This window comes from Ictidomys tridecemlineatus, chromosome 7, assembly GCF_052094955.1.
Source record: "Ictidomys tridecemlineatus isolate mIctTri1 chromosome 7, mIctTri1.hap1, whole genome shotgun sequence".
Classification (NCBI taxonomy): Eukaryota; Metazoa; Chordata; class Mammalia; order Rodentia; family Sciuridae; genus Ictidomys; species Ictidomys tridecemlineatus.
Window position 1 is genome coordinate 31,364,230 of NC_135483.1, and position 22,417 is coordinate 31,386,646.

General features: G+C 34.8%; 1 protein-coding gene across 4 annotated transcripts in view; it reads right to left on the reverse strand.

Annotated features, from left to right (window-relative positions):
- The window catches only part of Zfpm2 (zinc finger protein, FOG family member 2), a 425,216-nt gene that overhangs the window by 339,245 nt on the left and 63,554 nt on the right, over positions 1-22,417 (reverse strand). For 2 of the 4 annotated variants that reach the window (XM_040293758.2, XM_040293757.2), the window contains exon 1: positions 18,341-18,582. The exons of the other annotated variants lie outside the window; for them this stretch is intronic. The gene's annotated coding sequence lies outside the window, so the exon portion shown is untranslated. Of the gene's footprint in view, positions 1-18,340; positions 18,583-22,417 lie in introns of those variants that run through there. 4 annotated transcript variants of the gene reach the window in all.

The following is a 22,417-nucleotide window of genomic DNA, read 5'->3' on the forward strand; positions in this document are numbered from 1 at the left end:
AACAGGAAAACCTTACAGATAATCGGTGGCCATAAACTAACACGTTAAAAGGGTAAGAGACACTTGAAGCACAAGTATAATTAATAGCACCAATGAAGGAGGGAATGAAGGAACCTCCTGTGTATGGATTAGTGGGCACAGAAGTCCACTTCAGAAAAATCACCACACATAATTTGACACAAATAATAATATCTACTCAGAAAAGGCTCACGACGGAGCTCCATGTGCCCTCATGGAGAAAATTACTTCTGATTGAGGCCACTTGGCAGGCAAGTGTGAGGAAATCTGAATTTCAGCTCTTCAATTGCTTCTGATTTACAGATATTCAAACACACTTGACAGAATTAATAGTCTCAATGTTCATAAATATCAACATTTACCTCATTTTAAAATGCCAATAATTAGTCACATATCCTAAAACTTTGAATGCAATAGTGCTAAAGGTTAGGCCCATAATGCTGTTAACTGTCTCTCAGCATGAATGAGTAAGCATCCTTCCATAGTTTATACTGGATGAATAATGGGGAATACTGGTATAGTCTGAGGGGTGCAAAGCAGAATCTCTATTATTAGAGGAGAGAGACAATTGCATACTCACTCTCCACTTGTTCTGGCCACAGCTACTTTTGCTCTCCAGGGATAAAACTGAAGAAAAGAAATGTTCTGCAGATTCGTTACTCCTTGCAATACTGAGGGCCAGCCCCGTGCATGATGAAGCCTTTCCTTTAGCCAGTACCTTCAGCTGCATTGTAAAAGCTGTGACTCAGGTGGATGGATCAGGAGTTGGTAAAGGACAAATAGGTTGTTCAAGATTAAATAGTCTCATCCCATACACTGGCAGCATAATCATGGAGTAAAGTAAAAATAAAGAACTGAATTGGTATGGTTAAGAAGCAGTTAGAGGAGTACCAATTCCCCTAGATAAATGAGTTCATGAGAAAACTGTTGCTGAAATTCCAGGGGTTTCAAAAAAAATCCCTTTAGCACATCCATAGCAAGTGAAGTAGCAGCTAGAAGTTTATCAAGAAAATGGAGAAAAATATAAAATACATATAAAAATTCAGAAAAAGGATTAAAATTAATACAACAGTGAGGTAATGTAAGAAATTATGGAGAACAGCATAGCACATAAGAAATCAAACACATGTCTTTGACTAGGCATTGCCTTGATGAATAACTTCATACTCTGGCAGCCCATATAAACACAATGACCCTTACCTAAATGGTAGAGTGTCTTTGTTCAGATAAATTCAAAGCACTTGAGAATAAGAGGCACCCAAGAAAGAAATTAAATTCTTCAGAAATTAATATACATTGTCATGTGAGGAGAGAGGAAAGAAATGCCAGACCTATGGTTCCAACGCAATATCCCCCAGAAGGGGCCTTTTCTCTAAAGCACTCATTGGTGTTAATTTATTAAACATTAGTTTAGTTTGGTTGTGCATGCATTTTTGATTAAAACAAATGGAACTATAGAGAGCATTCGGTCTCCCCTCCACGCATTAATATTCTAAGCATTCTAAAGGCTGCACAAGACTAGCCACCTAGCAAAATGAGATTGTTTCAGAATACTGGGCAGCCTTGATTACAACTGACAGGTGGGAAGAGCGTCACATTAAAATATTATCATTCCCAATAATTACAATAATCCATCACAGTGTGCTCAGAAATTCTGCTAGGTGAGTTTCCCCTGAAAACATACAAATATTTCCAGACCTTTCTATTCCAGTATTTCTCAATATATGCCACTTTGAATCCTTTTTATATCAGATAGCCTAATTTATTAATATTAGAAATTAAAACTCCCATCACTAACTTTATATCACTTTATTCATACACAGAGTGAAGAATCCACACCAATGGATTAAAATTCTTAAAATATTAATGAATTAACAAAAGTGAAAATAGTGCTGCTCTACCTAGATTGCTGACTCCTGTTTTCTGCTCTGTAAAAGTCCTTTGCAACAGATTTCTCTATTCAGACAAAGGAATGAGAAGGCACACAGAATCCATATCTCCTTATCTACCTATCTATCTACATATATGTATTTATGGGGACCTCCAAAACCAACAATTCAAGCAAAATTGTACACCAAGCTTGAATGATCCCATTACAATTGAGTACTTTCATCGGGTGATGCTACCTTGCAAAATGTAAATATAAAAATAAAAGTACAATTCCGGTTCACATTCAATATATGAATATAAAATATATTTAAAAACTACATAAGCTCTATATTAGTTGATAGGTAAGAAGAGTTAGAATAGACCTTTTCACTTTAAATTTAGGTTACATTTTTGTCACGTAAATTTAAAGTGAAAATGAGCCAGTGGATTTAAACTGGATATCTTGTTACCTAACCATTTGTATTCCCACCTTCTATTTATTTGTTAATTGCCAAATAACATTCATAAAACACAAAATAAAAATCCCTTCTAATATGAAAAAATGAGTATTACATTTTCTGTATACATATGCCCTGTTCAATTAGAATTAAAAAAAAAAATCCCTCAAAATCTGACTCCCACTAAAACATGCTCCTCCCCATCTCCCTAAGGAATGGGAACATTTTTAGCTGTACAGTGCTTACATGTTTTCTCTATTTTTTTTCCCTTGGAGGTATTTTTGTGGCTTTCAGTAATTCCTGTCCTAGAGTATTCGTCTGTTATATTCAGACTTCCTTATGAATCACTAGCCTGTAGGCACACCTCCAAATGCTTCTCTATTGTGTCCTATTACATTTGTCTCATGCACATCCCACAGAGCCATTTAATGAGAAGGGGCAGGGAAGAGGGATGCTCTTTGGACAGTGCAGATCCATACTACTCATGTAATTGAGCTTAACAGCAAGAATAAAACCTTATTTCTGTAGTTTAAAAAATATTTTTTAAATAGGCAAGTTATTCCAGCAGTCACCCACTTTCAACAATTGTTGCATCAGGGGATCTAGAAAGAAGGAAACATTTTTATTAATTTTCTCCTTATCTACCAGAAGAATGTTGATTTTTTTTCATTTGTGTTTGTTGCCTGCAGGTAGCAGACCAGAGAATCATATAGTAGAAATTCTTCTTTTTGATTAATTTCTTTCCATGTGTTATTTCTTATATATAATTGATTTGGGGCTTTGCTCATAGCTGCACATCTTTTTTTATATATATCTATACCAACTGCTGTCCTTCAATCAAGAAAGTTGAAGAAAATTACCTGAATTTTGTTAAGTTTATTAAAAATGAGATCTGTGAATATTTAAATTGAGTTTTGAAATGTTAATGCAAAAAAGGATATTAGAGAATTTTTAATGGAGGGTTCAATTTGACCATATACCATTGTAAAATGAAGTGGAAGGGGTCAGGTCATATTCAAATTATTTCTTTAGGGGGGAAAAAGGTACTCTTTAATCTTAAAAAATGGAGTAATATTCTTTGCTGTACAATCATCAGCCACTTTTATAAATGGCAATATTAACAGTTTTTCTATAGAACCTGAAAACAACTTAAATTTTTAAAATATTTTTCCCCTTGGAAATGTCCTGCTTCAAATTAACTGAAAGATGCTCACAAGAAAACAACATTTGCTTAGAATGTATGCAACCCTTGCAAGCAGCAGTCAGTCTTACATAGTAGATTAAGCACTGATATCACAGGGAAAATAAAGTTAGAGGAAGAAATACAGACAAAATTTGAACTAGATCTCTAATGACTAATTTACTCTCAGGAAGTAACTCAGGCATTAAGAAAATTTGGTTCATTAGTAAATGCCTTGTGCACTGACCCAAGGAAGTTAGTGACAGCAATGGCATTGAAATTCAAATATCTCATAATCAGGTCTCTTTCCAGAGCCCCATCATGAAAAAGTATCTTAGTATAACTTTTGCTAAAATAATACAGTAGTCCTTCCTTGTCCGCAGGGAATACATTCCAAGACCTCCAGTGGATTCATGAAACCATGGAAAGTACCAAACCTTATAAATATGACATGTTTTTCCTATACATACCTATGACAAATTTTAATTAATAAATTTGGCACAATAATAATTTGATAATATTAATCATAAAATAGAAAAACTGTAATAATTTTCTATAATAAAAGTTATTTCAAACTTATGAAATGCTTATTTTTAGAAAAGAGAGAGAGAGAGTTGTGTATTTGTGTCTGTGTGTAGTGCTAGGGATAGAACCCCAGGCCTCAAGCTTGCTAGGCAAGTGCTTTGCCCTGAGCTATACACCTAGTCCTGGGATCTTCCATTTAATGTTTTACACCAGTAAATGTGAAGCCCGATACCTCATTTTGTTCTCTTAATGATATTTTCCTGTGTTTATTCATTTATTGTTTATCCCCTTTACTAATATTTATTGAGGCTACTGAACATGGCAGATACTGTACTGGGCACTAGAATAAGAGTATATAAAGGTGAGATAGTCCCAGCCAAGTGGAGTGACTAATCCAATAATCCAACTAGGAGGACAAAGTTTATCAATTATAGAATGATTAAAACAAAACAAAAATGTTCAACTTTATCATGGATGGAGGGGCACAAAAAGTCTTCTCAAACAGCACTGACACTCTAAATTTCTAATTACTTCTGTATTTTCCTTTCATCCTCAGTTACATTATAATTCTCTTACCCACATTTGCAACTGGAAGCAGCAGGTAATGGTACCTTAGCCACTGTACAATACTCAGTCAAATAATGATTTTTTTTCAATAGCATTTAATTGTAAAAACATTGAGGACCAAAATAAAGGAGCAATAGCAATCTATATACATAGTTTTAAACTATCCCTACTCATGTTGTTAAATAAAATTTATTTCACTTGACAGTATGATACCCATTGTCCTTTCCTGGTTATTCAAAGCAGAGGCTACCCACCCTCAGCCTGACAGACATTTTTGAAGGGATACGAGAATGGGCAAGCAGGGCTTTTTTCTAAAAGTGAGCACATCTGCCAGAAGACACTGGGTGTTATTAAGTCACTAGAATATGAATGCAGGGCATTAGTTTTTAAAAGCATTTAGGATTACGAAAGGAAAGGGATTGAAACTATCCCTTGAACCCCTTATGTATGATATGTGGCTGATAAATATTTACAAATGAATTCATCAAAATTTGTAATTTTAACAATATCTACAAGAAAACATATTTTCTTTATATCCATAAGATATGATGTTTTGAAGTGTGTTACCCTTACTTAACAAATGAAATGCTGCAAAACTATTATATGTGTTTCTATTTAAAAACTAGTTGATAATAGCCTATATGGTTTTATAATGAAACTAAATTAGTACATGTAAAAGAGAAGTGATTTTTAGAAATGTTTTAAACAAAGAAATAAAAGAAAAGAAAAAAAATGAAGAATGCAATCTTTTGAAGCCAGAATGGAATTTATATTTCTTTCTCTTTCTAGAGCAAATCAAAGGTAACATACAGGTCAATTTATTGTTTTAAATCAACAACAACAAAAGCACTAGTCACACAATGAATACCAAATAAAGGCTTTGGTGACCAACTTTATTAAACAGGTTCATAAGGCCAAGATGAATTAAAGATTGTCCTTAATATTCAGCATGCATGACTCCGTCTCTTATGAAACAATATAGCTACAGGCAGAAAATAAGGGAAAATATTAAATCACTGTAGGATTTAAGAGCAAAACAATTAATTATAGGAAAAAAGTCAATGAAAATATTTGCATCAGAATTTGGTTATTTTATATGTCAATTTTGCTTCTTATCTAACACAGTTTGAATCTAACATACATCTCATCAAATAGGTCTTCTTTCTAATCCTTCATTTTAATAACATCCTTTCTGGAGCTACCCTGTTAAATTGATTCTTTACCTGTATAATTTATTATTAATTGAAATTCTGGGAGAAAACATTTAATAAAATAACTGCTCTCTCCATGACACCTAACTTCATTGGTTGATTCCAAGTAGTTGATCAGCAAACATTAGCTCTCCAAGTGTCACCCCTGCACAAGCAACATTGGTATCACCCAGAAACTTATTAGAAAATCCAATTAGTTACCAGACCCCACCCCAGATCTACTGATTTCAGAAACTCCATGGGTAGGGCCTTAATTTGTGTTTTGAGAAACCCTATGGGTGACTCTGATGCATGCTCACTCAAGTATGAGAACAATTAAACTGGAATACAAATGCTACACAGAAGTCACTTTGTAATAGTCTAAATTATATTGATTATTGTCATTTCCTAAAAAAAGTACAATAATTTGTGAGTTATATGTGCTCCAACCTCAGCTGTAGATAGACAGGCTGTGTACTGTAACATGATCAAACTAATTTTCACCTAAGCAATTCAATGTAGTCACTCCTGATAATGGGCAGATTTAACTTTAGGTATTTAATGATGGTTATTTGTTCTGCCACTATCACCAAAAGTTCAGCAAGTGCCCAAAGAACATTCTTTCCGCTGATTCTGGGATGACACGGAATAGACTGTAGCCAATGCAGGATGATCCCACCTGTGACTTCCCCATTCACTCCTGGAGTCCTGGAGTCAATCAATTGACCAGGATGACTTTGACTCAAGAATCTCCTCCAACACGTGTCTGGCTGTGGTAGGGAAAGAAAGTCAAGGGACAGCATCTCAATATTTTAAAATTATAGTCTGCTGTTTGAGTCTCTTAAAGAAGAAGAGCTTCAAAGAGCAGAAGTGTTTTCATCCTCCTCCTTTGAGGGGCTGGCATATCTATATGAGACATGGGGAGGGGTACCCTACTCAGGTAAAGCTGGCCAATCAATAAATCATGATAAGTGTGCACAAGAAGTCCAGGCCAGATCATATAGAAATTCCCATGCTCTTTATCCCTCACTCCACCCCATTATTATAATCAGGTCTGCACACAAACCAACTATGGCCTTTTCATGACGAGCCACGTTATTAACCCACAAATGCGGCTCACCAAACTGCATGTACTAGCACCACCACCTTGAACCAAACAGTCAAGGTGAGGGCAACTACAGAACTCTGTTCCATTTTTCACAAATAGGTGTGGCCTCCTGCTCCTGGAATGCTGCCAATTTGGCCCTCCGTTTGGTTTGACACAGTAAATAATGATGCATATTCTTTCTAAGCCTGTACAGTCCTGCACACATGTTCCTTGCACAGCCAGAAAAAAAAAAAAATCCCCCGCACAAAATAAAGCATTGTTGTAGATCCCATGTATTGTTTGGAATACAAACTTTATAAGAATTTACCTAATTTCACAGGTGTGTGTGTAATTTTCCACATTTCCGTTCTGGCAAATCTCTTTAATCTTTGGGGGATAAAAAAAACAAAACAAAACAAAACACAAAACTACAAAAAAAATTAAAAGCAGAAAATCCATCCAATAAGTCTTGAATTGCAAAACCCTAACAAGATGAAGGGGCTGTGTTAATGGAGGTAAAAACAAAATCAACATGTCCAATCCGCTCTAACTGTAACATGCCCTGGGACACATATCAACAGGGCACTTTAGAACAAGTGTTCTATGTTGTCATTAAACTGCTGCAGAGGTACCTCAATTCAGTACTTGTGAACATCTCAAGAGGCCCAGAAAGCACTTCCCCATAAAATACACCTTCAGAATGACTTTTACTTTATACTAGCACATTAAAATAGTGTCTAAAGACACACAGGCACTCCGTGCAGCTGTATATTTAAGAGGAGCGCTTGCTCCCTGGAGAAATAGGAGGGCAGGGAGGGTGCAGCAATAAGAAAGCTGGTTCATCACACCCTTCCAGCACTGCAGCCTAGACAAGCAGCGAAAGGCTCTCCTAAAAAGAAAATATCCCCTGCCTTTCACAACAAAGCCGACAGCAGAATAAAAGCAATCACCTTTACAGGCAGGAGTTATGGGGTGAGCCAAAGGTGGAGAGCTGCCGTAAATGAACCCTCCACTGGCAGTTCACGGCACTCCAGTGTGTGCATCATAAACCCTGTCCAGCCTCCATAAGGCTCCTGCCTCTGAACTCCTCACAAAACCATCAGCATGCTATCACGCACGGGAGGCAAATGGCAGCTTCTTTTTCAGTTCAATGGAATTTCATTTTCTACTTTAAATTGTTAAGGAAAGAATGCACTTCCTGAATCTATGGAAAGTGATGAGTTGGAAAGTTCTTTTTTCCATGTTGAATTAATTACGTCAACTTCATAAAGATCTAGAAAGTTCTCATCAGTAGCTATGCACCCCCATCACCCTCTCTCTCTCTCCCTCTCTCTCTCTTGAGCCAAAGAAACACATACCCCTTTCCTCTAGAAAGAAAGTTCCAGAACATTGGATTTATCAGGTCTTACTTAAAATTTGGTATGGGTAGTAAGTACAAGTGACTCGGCAACCTCAAGAACATTCAATTTACTTTCTTAAGGCCCTTGATTCCAAATCCTTCAGAAAGGGCAAGTACATCTATCTTAAGAATAAACATTTTCTGTTGTCAAATAAAGGGTTGCCTTTTAATATCATTTAATTTTTTTCAGATTGTTTTTGTTTCTATTTTTATTTTACTTTGCTAGTAGACCATTACTATCTAGAACCAGAATAGCAAAATATGTTGAACATTTTTGGGGGTTACTATTCATTTCCTAGCTTAGATATTCTTATCCTGCCAATATTTAGAAAACCATTATTTCAGCTCCACCTCTTATTTTTTATGTTCTTAAAATATTTTACTCTTGGCTTAGAAAAAATAAAACCAAGTAAATTCTACCTGCAGATGCAAAAATATATAAATCAATTAATTAATTCCATTCACCGGTAAGTTTTCAATCTGATCCCCATTCCACTTGTGCCTATATGCTTTTTAACTGCAAAAAGGAAAGAAATACCTGTTGCCAAGCATCACACCACACTAAACCATCTTCCGCCTTCCAGTATTCTATGTTGGAATTGGGCTAACACTTGGCTCAAGAATCAAAGAAGCATGAGAAAGACTGAGTAAAAACTTAGAACTTTCCCTTTGCATATATAGGAAAATTGTGGCACCTATGGTGGGCCCTACAATTGTTGACAAAGGTCCCAGTCTACTCTCTAGTATTTTATTTCTGACAACATTTTAGTGTGCATTACTTTCTGATAAAAATGCTGTCTTTCAAGGCTCATTTCCAAAGACTCAGCATCTCTAGGATAGGACCCAGGAATCAACACTTTTATTCTGCATTCCAAGTTATTGAAACACAGACTACAGGATGAAACACAGGCATCTGTCTATCTTCTAAACCTGTAAGGAGGGGAAATGAAGCAGATCTGAGTTACAACATTCCTACAAGAGTGTGAGAAGAAAGATAAGAGTGACCATTATCTCTCATCAGTAAACCCAGGAGGTCATTTTGTTCTTTTATATTTTAATTCTACTCTGCTAGAGTACACCCTGTTCTGCTGGGGTATATGGCATATCTAATGCTAGGAAACTTGACTTATTAATTCTGTAGCATCATTTTCTATGAGGCCTAGTTTCCATATGCAATGCCAGTTTGACCATTTATTTTATTCACTGTACTTGAGAATTATTCATACACTCTATGAAGACTTTACTCATAGAGGAACTGTGGGGGAATTCCATTCCCACAGCTCTTTGGGGGTTTAACTGTGACACAACTAAGGCCATTTTAATCAGGCTGTAGAAACCACTACCTAGGTTGTTTTTGGACTCCATTTTACAAAATGTGGCTGACCATGGCAAGTTACAGTGGATCTGCAGGAGGCACCAGGGGCAGATGCATCTGATCTTTCCATGAGCTGTTAACAAGTTCAGGATTCAAAATGTTCTCAAGAAATCCACCAGGATTCCATACATAGCTACGGAAAATTTTCCAAACTCCTTGAAAAAAACAACACGTAAAATGGGGAATAAAGCATAATCTATATTGTATGTATGCTGGAGGGGGTGGGGCTGAGAAAGAAGATGATTCAGTGCAGGTTAGAGAAAGTTTAGCTCACTTAGCACAATTCAAACTGAGTGGTAACATTCCTAAATAATATTCACACAGACAAGAAAAAAAATCAAAGAGTAAAAATTCAGATTTATATGATGCCAAGTTAAATTTTAAAAAGCAACCTCTCCCTTATGGTAACATCTTCTGTATCAAGGATCATCAAGGAATAAGACTTACCAATGTGACAACCATTACAGCTTCAACAAATTTAGAACAAAGGGATAAGTTAATCTGTTTAGATGAAAAACTTTCTGAAATAGCATAGTTAATAAAATCTATGTTCTACAATAGAGAAGTGCACTTCTAGAAATTTTGTTTGTCAATAAAGACAGAAAACCACTCCTTTGAAAGCCCTCGTGAAACCTGCTGAAGCAACAATACTGCACATGTAACACGAGAGAACTTATGCTCAATTCTGGAAAGAATCTGCATATCCTTCAGCTTCCTAAATAATCTCAATCTCTTCCCTAGACTGTTTCATTTTCTATAGGGCCAATGGCTTAATCTTCATTCTACCAATAACCACAGATGTCCCCTAAAATGATGAGTACTCTCTGTGCATTGATTTTTTTTTTTAAGTTTTAGATAGACAAAATACCTTTATTTATTTATTTTTTTATGTGATGCTGAGGATCAAATCCATTGCCTCTCACATGCTAGGCAAGCACTCTACACTGAGCCACAACCCCATCATCCCCTCTCTGTGCATTGAAAATGTTGGTTGCTTTGCAATGTCTGGGAACAGGACTTTCACTAGGACTCTCATGGAGATGGAGAAAACAGCATGAACTCAGCATTTCTCTGGCCCTGGAAGTGCTGGATACTCCATTCTACATCATCTAGGCTTTGCCATTTTTGACTCAGAGCCCAAAGAACCAGCCACCAGTGCAAAGCTGAAGGAGATGACAGAAACATTCACATCTGTTGATTTTTTGCTTTAAAGCCTAGCAGTATCTATGTTATTTCATTAAGTTAAATATATATTAATAAATATATATTTAAAGCACAGCTAGGAGTTGGGAGGTGGATGTGGAGGAGAAACATGGAACATAAGATAAACAATTCATTCTCAACTAAAAAAGGAAAGCTTCATCTTTTACCCCCAAAATATTGACTTAATAAAATACAAGAATAGTTTTAAAAATAAGCTTCAGATTCTCAGGAAGATTGTTGAGAGAATTTTTAAAATGAGCAAAGCATGAAATAAGAAAATAAAAATCACAATAAAGATCACAATAACCAAAATTATAATAATAATTAGATATTATATGCCCACTTGATGGCACAGAAAAATTGCATCAGTGATGCTGAAGAAAAATCCTGAGAAACAACATGACATTATAGAGAACGATTTTTAAAAAAGAAAGAAAGGAAGGAAGAAAGAGAAAACAGATTAAAAAGTTGTGAGGTGGGAAAGGAACGTTAGGAAACATGTTGACAGAGTTGTGACCCATTAATAATAATCCTGTATTTAAGTAAACAGGCAATGAATTAGCATATGTGTAATATTATTAAGTAATACATGTTAAGAAGTTGCAGGCCTAAAGAATGCCATCATATTTTTGATTAAAGAAAACAAACCAAAATCAGTACAATGTTTATCCTTACATATTTTCAAGTAGCAAGAGTATGGAAAGAATCATCTTTCTATCCTCAAGCCCATCTTCCTATCCCCAAACTAGGACTCTACCAAGAAGATGACTACAAAGAAATAATAAACATTCAAAAAAAAAAAAAAACCTCACAATATAGAAGTGAAAGCATAAGTTTGCAGGGACAGGTTATGAAAGAACACCATAATGAGTTAGCTAAGAAATGTGTATGTACTATTGAATAAAATGGCCTCAGATTTCTAAACCTTGGACCACTATTCCTGCAAACCTTATTAGAATATAATCTCTCAAAGAGATAAATTATTAACAACAAGAATGGCAAAATTGTGCTCAAAAAATAATTTTCAAAGAGCAGTAACATGTACTAAAGACAAAAACCATTTTCTAAAGTCAGATTATAAATAAAAGTTTATTTTGCTGAATTCAAATGCTTGTTGGGACTAAGGCAACAAAACTGAATATTAGATAATATGTATTAAAATACGAACTAAATTTTATTAAGGTAAATAAACACAGGTGAGAATAATAGAGAATAGAGAACTTGCTGAAAAGAAGCTCAAAATTCTGAATTTTGTTTCTTTTTAAAGAGGGAGCAAATAAATTGACGATGTCTCAAAATAAAAAATAAGAAGGGCTGGGTTGTGGCTCAGTGGCTAAGAGCCTCTGGGTTCAATCCCTGGTACCAAAAAAAGGATGCAGGGGTTACTTACTTTCATTTTGACAACTGGGTAAAAATAAAATTTGTAAAACAAATTTTAAGATGACATATTTTAAGATTCATTTAGTAGGACTGCTACATTTTAAAAAATATTAGAAACAGGAAATAATAACATGTTCAAAAAAGTATGTTTACATAATCATAAAATTAGTATGTAAAGGAACAAAAAAAATGCAGCCTCTAAGATGACAGATAATTTAAAGTTAGAAGAAAATCAAAAGCATATGAATTTTTCATTAAATATTAAAGTTGCTTCCAAATGAAAACACAGGGAAAAACCATGGAGTATAAAAGGAAAATAGAGGAAGGCTGATAATATTAGTATCACAAATGAAACTTGTTATCTTGATTTTAAACAATCAGCAGTGATACCATTGAGCGGAGAAAACTAACAAACCGTAATCATAATGCCACAGTGAGCAAACAAAACATTAAAAATATAAACAATTTGAACACTATAATTAACACCTACATGAACAGAATTAAATGTCCCATACCATACTATTTCTTATAAACAGAAAATAAGTGTTTACAGAAATCCATAAGATACTTTCGAACCCTGACCAAATATTAAGAATTCCAAAGCTCAACAGTTTCTAAAATGTCAATTTTACAATGCAGTTTGATTAGAAGTTAAATATAATTTCTAAAGGACTTAGAATCTTTCTTAAACATTGATTTGTTAAAGCAACGGATGTGGTCTTGGTAATTTTGGATTCAAATGTTAGTGTTTCCTAATTTTTGACTTCTGAGCACTTAGGAGAGGCAGCGAAATGAGGGGTGAGAGCTCCAGAGTAAGGGAAACAAGATGCCCTGAAGGTGAAGATGACATCTGGTAGGTCAGCCAGGACAATGCCCCTCCTCTTGGAACAGCAGAATGTCTCAGAGCCAGGGAGAGACTCTGTGAAAAGTGGGGTGGGGGGAGTCAATAAAAGCTACTGCTTCCTTTAAAAATTAAAAAGCTTTGGAAATTTATTAGGAAAAAAACCAATCAACGTAAGTGAATGAAATTTGAAGAGAAAAAGACAAAAATATAGATTTTTTAAAAATCAAGTAGGAACACTATACTAATAAAAAAAATTTTAAATAAAAATAAGTGCAAGATTTATTTTTAAAAATCTTACTATATTTTTTAAATTTTAAGTAGGACACCTGAGTTGAAAAATGACCATGGGAATAATGAAGAATTTATTATATAATTAATTACATTCTTAAATCTTTAATGATCAAATAATTTCAAAAATTGAAAAATCCCCAGAATTGATTGTAATCAAACATATATGTGGCACTGATGCATTATAATTATAATGCACCAATGAAAAAAATACATACAAATAAAAGGAAAACCAGCGAGTAGAGGAAGGAGAACAGAGGGAGGAAGGCAGGGAGAGAAAGAGAAAATACTAAGGAATGAATAAGAGTGAATTATATTATGAGTATACATAAATACATCACAATGAACCTCACTATTATGTATAATTATGATGCACTAACAAAAACATGAAAGATATATATGACATTGAAAAAAATCACAAAATTTAATGTGAGTTAAAAAAGGTGTGTTTTATTCACATCTGCATAACTCATTTTTATAAGTAGAGACTAGATATTATAAAGATGCCAATAATCTCCAAAGTGAATGCATCATTTTTTATTTTACAATTCCTTGGGGAATTTTTAGGAAGTTGAAAAAAAATGACTCTGTAGAACTGAACTATCATAACTTTCTGTGATGATGGAAATGTTCTGTATTTCAGCACCATGTGATATCATAGTCATTCACCCCACGTGGCTATTTTGAGCAATAAGCCTAATGAGACTGAGAAACAGAATTTTTAACTGTACTTAACTTTAATTCATTTATATTTAAATATTTATATGTGACAAGTTGCTACTATATTAGAATGAAACTGCAGACTATCTGAGGAATAAATAATTAAGAGTTGCAAATAAATACTATGGTCCAACTCAAGTACATACCAGAAGTGCGTATATTCTAAACATGGGGAAAAATCAGAACATTGAAAATGCCGTGCTGTACAATGACTGAATACTAAAATGAACACTTGGAAATAAATTGTTATTTGTAAGATTCAATTAACAATAAAAACACTTTTTAAACAGAGAAAGATTAATTAATGAAGTTATAATAACTAGTTATCAATTTAAATTCAGGATCTTGTCTCAAATTGTTTAAAAAGTAAATTCAGATTTTTTTAAGCATTAAACTCAAAAATAATAACCACAAGAAGTAAACTTGTTTGTTAATCAAAACTTTGGATAGGGAATAAGAATTTAGACAAAACAAAAGAAAATGTAGAAGAGTAAATAAACAAAAATACACAGTAAAAACAAAAATGTATCATAAATCTAAATATATTTAGCATCACCATATGGCAAAAATAAAAAAAATATAAGAATACAAAATAAAGAGAAATATGTTCATCAAATAATTTAATCATAGGTAACACTCTACATTAATTACTCAATAATATTTTGAGGCACTTCCTCTACAGTTTGACATATCTTGTGCTAATGAAAAAGGAGACAAGAAGGTCCCTGCCCTTATGGAGCAATTAATCCATTAACGAAGAGTTTTCACAAGCCCTAAAGTGGACAGTCATACTAGATTCCTCTCTTTCCCTCACTCATGCATAAAATCTTTCATTGGCTCCTTAAAGTTCTACCTCCAAAACATAGCTCAAATGGAATACATTTTACCAAGTCCACTCTGTGTCCTTTCAAGCCTCCTTTTGTCTTTCAGTAGAGCTAATGCAGTGGCCAGCTCTCTTATCTCCAAGAATCCACTCCAACCTCTCCTACAGTAGTCCTTTCCTTGTCAAGGGGATGCAAATTATATCTTATTATTCCTTTACTTTTATGTCTTCAGTCTGCATTTAGGGTGAAGTCCAAAATCTGTATCATGACCCAAAAACTCTTACAAAGGCCCACCTGGAAGTTGGCCCTTCTTAACTAACTGAGATAAACTCAAACTCCTCTTTTCCTCCCTGGCGCTTGGCATATCAGCCTTCCAAAACTCATTTTCAAGTTAGGGTCTTTGCACATGTTCTTTCTTCTGCTTGCAACACTCAGCCCCTGAGAATGCAGTTCACCCTTGAGGCTAGAGCTCAGATGTCCCCTTGTGGCAGAAGGCTTGACCACCTCACCCACTCCACCCTAGCACTCTAGCTCAACATGCATTTTATTATGAAGGCTCCAGAGAAACTTGTTCTCTTACATAAAATGGCACATATTTGCAGAATAACTTGCCAGTGATGCACATACAGTCCTATTATTCGTAAACTTGCACAAGGATCTCCATGTCCAGGAATCTCTCCTAACTAATCCAAAACTTGTTAATTAAAGTACACTTTTTAATATGGACATATCATAAAGAACCTAAACGTAACAAGTGGTTTGAAGTGCAGAGATTCAATGTTTGAACACTGGAAACATATAACCCAGACAATATTAGTTTACATTTTGCTTTGGCAATTAGTAATTATATGACTTGCACAAGTTACTTAACCTAAATACCAGTTTTTGAGTTTTTTCTAAATCTGTAAAATGAGAATGTACATTCAACATGGAACTAATTATAAGGGTCAAACAATGTATTTTGAAACTGTCAAAGACTCAGAAAACCTATTTGTTTAATATTAAGTATTACTGAATGTCAGCTATTACCCCAGAATGTATGATTGCATTCCTGGCTACACCAGTATTATGTTTGTGATCTTAAGTTGGTCACTTTACTTTCCTGTGTCTCTTTTCCTCATCTTTAAAAGAGGAATGACTAATAGTCATTTTTAAGATGAAATAAGTTTGTAAATATGATGTTCTTATAACAATACTTGACAATAAAAACTTACCATTTTGTATTCAAAATAAAATGCTACTCATTAAAAATAATAATTAGGCCTATCTGGCAATGTGTTTCAGAAACTTCAAAACTGTTCATACTCAGAATCATTAATTCAACTTCACAGTTTTTATCCTCCAAGAAATAATTGGAGAAGACAAAGATCAGTGTTTGGCAAAGTTCATCACAATATTTGTTCTGAGAAAGGAGTATCAGAAACCATCCAAATGCCAACACAGTTTGATTTCAAAAGCTGAAAATCCCTACTATTGACTGTTACGCAGTCTTAAAATGAAACAAAAACTCTTTTAAAATAATACTGAAATGTTCAATATATATATATATATTGAACATTTCATTCAATGTATGAATTATTTTAATTAAACGATGTGGTCATTATGTAGTTTGCTCTACTCAGCTTCAGATTAGAAAACTAAACAACCTAGTTTGGTAGAACTGAGCCTAATTATTCTGACTAATGAAGCTCTAAGTAAAGTTCATGAGGATTTTTTTTTGTCCCATTCTGGTTATATGTTTAAAAAAAATAACAAGGTACATAATTTGACTTGTGCATATTTTGGGAGTTAGTATATCTAATGTTTCCCTTATTAACAAACTATATTTGTGACCCAGGAAGATGTGATGTAACTGACTAAACTCATTATGGCTCAAAGGCATTTTTTATTTTATTTTATTTTATTTTTTTTGTCCTGGGAAATAAACCCAGGGATGCTTTACCACTGAGCTACATACCCATCCCTTTATAGTTTTTATTTTGAGAGGTCTCACTAAGTTCTGAGGTTGGCCTTGAACTTTTGATCCTCTTGCCTTAGCCTTCCCAGTCAGTGGTATTATAGATCTGCTCCTATCTTTATGCCCAGCTCAAAGGTACTTTCTGTGAATGTAGCTGCTACACTTGATTTGTCCCTGGCATATGAATACACATACCTGATTTCTTCATTACTGTTATATCCATCTTAGCAATACAAGTCATGTGGTAGAGTGTATTGGAAGCAAACTCTTCTTTGAAAAATTGGATTCCTAACTTCATGGGTTTTTTGTGTTAGTATACCACAAATCATATGCACATATCTATTTTATAGCACAACAAACTACAGAAAATTTTAGTAACAGGTGGTGGTTAAAGAAGAAATCTTCACTCTCAGGGGGTGGAACTGCAGGTGACAGAGGGTTGACTATTTCATGTTACCCTGGGAGCAAAACCTCCTCACTGGCTATATTAAGCACTATTATTTGAAGGACAGTTTTAAACATGGAAAAAAAATCATAAAAAGGAACGAAAAAACTGCATAATCTTCTAATATTAAAAGTAATAGTAATCACAAATAAATATACTGCGAATCATAAAAATGACTCAAGAGTGGCCAACCAAAGCAGCACAGAATAACTGTCTTGCCTTAAGGTAGTAGTTTTTTTAAGTCTCGGGGTTCTAAGAATATTGCTAGGTATTTATAGATAAGGTTATGTTATTTAAGTTGTATAATTTATAAAAATCAGGCACATCGAATCATATTGAAGCGGTTCCCTTTTATATTACTAAACTTGTTATTTTGATACATATCTTCACTATGACACCAATACCTGAGATTGATGATGTTGATGATGGCTATGCTGGTAAAAGGGAGGAGCTTAGAGATATAAGACATGATAGAAAGGACAGGAACAACAGTGTGAGAAAAATTCAACTAAGAAGATGACAAAAGGAGTGTGGGTGCTAAGAGTAGGGGTCTGGGTAATTGGTTAGGTTGAAGATTTGTTCACAGCATAAGTCAAAACAAAAAGTATATTATATGGGGCTTCATTTGTGTTATTTCTTCAGTAATGCATAATTAACTCCAACATTTACATTTAAACAGAATTCAACTGAAATTACCTTGTTATAATATTACTGGCAACATTTAAAAACTGAGTAATTAATAACACACAAATTACTTAACACAGGGCACAAAGTTTTTCCTTTTTTTTTTTTAACATCATAAGAACTAGCTCGAGATTCCCTAGCCACTGAAGCACAATAAGTAGGTCGCAATAGTTTTTCCCACCTTGGTCAGCAATATTTTGTTAGAACCCCAAAAGGCAGTTGTAGCTCAAGGGAATGCTATCCAGAATCTTCCTCACTGTCCTTGAAACACAACACAAAATGTAAACATGATGGATACACACTAACTGAAGATATCTGTGCACTCACCAAATCAGCAGATTAAGAATCTCTTTTCCTGATGTCTGGACCCATCTGCATTCCTCCCTTCTTTTTATCTACAAAGGATGTTTTCCATATTCAATGTTTCTCGCCTTCAAAGAGCCTTTAGCTTGTTCTTCATTCTCACACTCACAAAAGCAACATGGAAATCTCACTGCAGAAAAATGTTAGAAATAGAGATCTAACTCTTCCCCCACTTCAAGGACTCGGACTGAATAGGTACAGTGTTCACTCCCAATAGGCCAGAGAATGGAGAGTACTCACACTCTACCAAACAAGAAACACTAACATTCTTGACAGGCAGCCCAGGAAAACTTTGCAAAAAGCACAACCTGGAAAGCATCATAGAGTCAGTGTTTGCACATTCACCCAGGCCTAAGGAAAATGCTTTATGAATGTGTGTTCTCTTCTCTTCTCTCCCTCTCTCCCCTGCCTCTCTCTCTCCAAGAGAGACAGACAGACAGACAGACAGACACACACACACACACACACACACACACACAGACACACACACACACACACCCCTCAGTCTGTTCTCCTATCCTGGACTAGTTTTACGTGATGCATGCTGGTTTTGAGAGACACAGGTGAGCATGAGCAAAGAGGTTATGGTAAAACATAAAAATACAGAAATATAGAGGTATGGGACATTGAGAAAATGAAAGTTTTCATCAGCAATGGAAATGTAATAACAAATCACAAGCTTAAACACATAAGAGTATGACGTTTAAAATTAATAATAGATGTCTAAAACATTAATCTCCGAAGTCCTAATATGCTGTTTCATCTTGGAAGTAATTAATTGGTTAGCAACTGAGCTAGAGTAGCAGGAGGACCCTGCTGCCTTTAGACCTTGGTTCCAGCCCTAACAAGCTGTCTGATATTGAGCAAGTCCAATGTCTCTGTTTCTCATCTATAAAACTGGGATAAAAATCCCATTGTAGTTATAAATATTTTCGGTTCATTTGTGTAATGAACTTGTGTCACTGGGGCCTGAGAGAGTTCTGGTGTTCAAAATTTGTCAACATATTATGTTTTAAATTACCATAGTGTGCTATTAGAGAGCTAGCAACAATGGAAACCGCTGTGGGAGTGAGTAGAGAGACAGATCAATATAAGAGAAGTGTAAGTGTTTTGATGTTTTATAATAAAACACTGCATACCTAAAAAGAGGAAGTGGCTTTGCTAGGAGACTCCCTAAAGCTCCAGAGCCTCCAGGATATTGCTCTCTAGGTGGTGGGTAAAGCTTCACATTTTCTCTGGTTAACAAGGATTAGATAAAATGTGGATCCTACCATTTCTGGGTATTAGTGTTTAAATACCCTCAATTATCCCTTTCTTATTTACAAGAATGTAAGAAGAGTTTCTAATTAGGACATATGGTAAAGATAAAACTTTGTTTCATGAAAACAAAAATAAACTTCCATTTCAGATCAAAGGGGAGCTCTTTTCTTTAGGAAATACTGAAAGAAAGTGCGGAATTAGAGGAAGCACAAACATAATGGAGCAGGGCAGCTTCTATAGAGGAAAGATTCGGAGAGGCCCTGGGGACAATCTGCGCACAAACTCTTGCTTCTGTGTCATGGAGATAGGTAGAGACTGTAATAATCTGGACCAGACCCAGTGGAAACAAACTCAAGATGCCTCACCTTCCAGACTGCTTATTTACTTGCGATTTATACTAAATTACAGAGTTCTCGTCATAGACACTACCCAGAGACCACACTGGGAAAAGGACCAGGAAAGATTGTTTGACACACGGGACTCCAGGAAATCAAGAGAACCTGCACAAACAGAGGAGCCCCTGTTTTATAACTCCAAATGCTGCTTCATACGGATAAACTGATTTTAAAATGTTGAAGGCATGAAAAATACTACTCAAAATTCAACTCATTTAATGCCGCACCCTTTAATTTATTTTATTGCCTCAAGGATGGAAAAGGCATGTTCTTCACTGTCTGTGAAGGCAAGAAGCAGTGCCAAGCTAATGCTAATGGGAATTCTGTGGCCAGAGCCCATACTCAAAGCCATTCATGTACACTTCAGCAATGGAGTTTACCTGCCTTTACAAAATGGCATGATAATATGCATCCCGCAAGTGACAGTTTTTTTAGTTTAAAATTATTGTTGGACATAAGGCACCTAACTCAACTCTCCAAGAATATAAAACTTCTAAATTAAATCATATGTGGTGCTCTGTAATGAACTTCCAATAACATCTTGAAACTCTCTCCATTTCCAAGTACTAGTAAAAGAGTTACATTGTGTTTTGAACTGAGCTACACAGAACTATATTCCCAAATGAAATAAAAGTCAGAAAAGTGACCCATTTGCATAGCGTTAGCACATCAGTAAGGAGACACATTGTATCAACATCTTCCCCCTAAACAAAGGCAGCAGGGGCGCTTAGAGATGCCAGGTTTGTTTTGCTGCGACCTACATACAGTCCTCACACTGCCAGGACAGCTCTGTACACAACAGAAGCATTTTCAGTCTAACTCTATGAAATTTCAATCTTCAAAATAACTTTCCAAATGACAGTTAGAAATAGGAAGAATTCTCACCAATCTAAGAAGCCTTCAGTGATTGTAACTTTCACCATGATAACGGTACTGTGAACAGTTTACAAACTAACATCCAAAATCTCAAGTATATAAATATAGGCTGCGTAAAACCTCACCAAATTTTCTCTACACAGCATTAATCTCTTCCACCCAATACTGCACAATTTTGCCAAGGCCAACTTACCTTGATGTAACAGCAAGCAATGATTTGTCATAATATGAGAAATGCTTCAGTTGAAATTTTGTGTCTGCATTACATAGTAAGAACGGGCGTCCATAAAAGGGTTCATGTGTCATCATGTGGATTGATTATGTTTAGTTCCTTTGTTGAGAACAAACTGCTTTTAGGCATGCTCAAATAACTGGAGCCATTTTGGTGATATATTTCACATTTAAATTTTAAATAACACAATTTCTCTAGTATATCATATGCCACAGTTATTTTGATTAGGCTGCCCTTTATGTTAGTCTCGCTTCCAACTACAGAGTTCAAAAGCAAGAAAAATATTTCTTAAGCTATCTTGCACATCAAATTTTTATTACATTTAGCTTTTATTACAGCCAAAAGAAAGAAAGAAAGAAAGAAGGAAGGAAGGAAGGAAGGAAGGAAGGAAGGAAGGAAGGAAAGAAAGAAAGAAAGAAAGAAAGAAAGAAAGAAAGAAAGAAAGAAAGAAAGAAAGAAAGAAAATCATAGATTTTAAAGCTGGAAAATACCATAAGATCTATAATGAAATCCACTCATTTCATAGACGAGAACACTGAGGGATGCTGGTAATGAATTTCAACAGAACAAGGGCTGGAAACCAGGTATCCTGTTCTTACTCAACAATGGTGTACTATAGGCTAGATGAAGAATCAACCATACTCATCATCAATTTGCAATGTTAAGGCTTCATTCGAAATGAACTTGAATTTCAGGTAATAAAATCCACTTTCTGATAAGAACTGCAAAAACAGAACCAAAACTCTTAGTTCAATCAATCAATTTAGAGATGAAGAATGGAAGTTTAAAGGGGTAAGGTAATTTCTATGTTTGCATTTTTCAAAAACATCTCCAGTGATCCTCTTTTTAATTTGTATTGTTAATTATGCAGCAGATAATGCTGCTAATGACATTATACCGAAGTCATTTCCAACCAAAATTATAAGGATTAAAGATAAATGCTAGTGTTTTTATAAGTATCCTTTTTCTCCTCAGAATATACATTATTTAATTTTTTATGTTCCAGTATACATAGAAGAATATGTTGGCACACAGTAAGCACAGAACAATTTCTGTTTAAGTGTTACCACAAGAAACTAGACAAAGGGATGTTATATTTTGCAATATATGTGCTATAAATTGGCTTTACCAATAATAGTCTTTATGATATTTCATAGATACAAAGCAATTATTTTCTATTCAGTCATTTGCAAACTATAATTACTTTGATTAATTTACTATTACTAGTTGTAAGCCAATTTGTAATTAAAGAGTAAGTTTCAAATGAATAGATAAAAG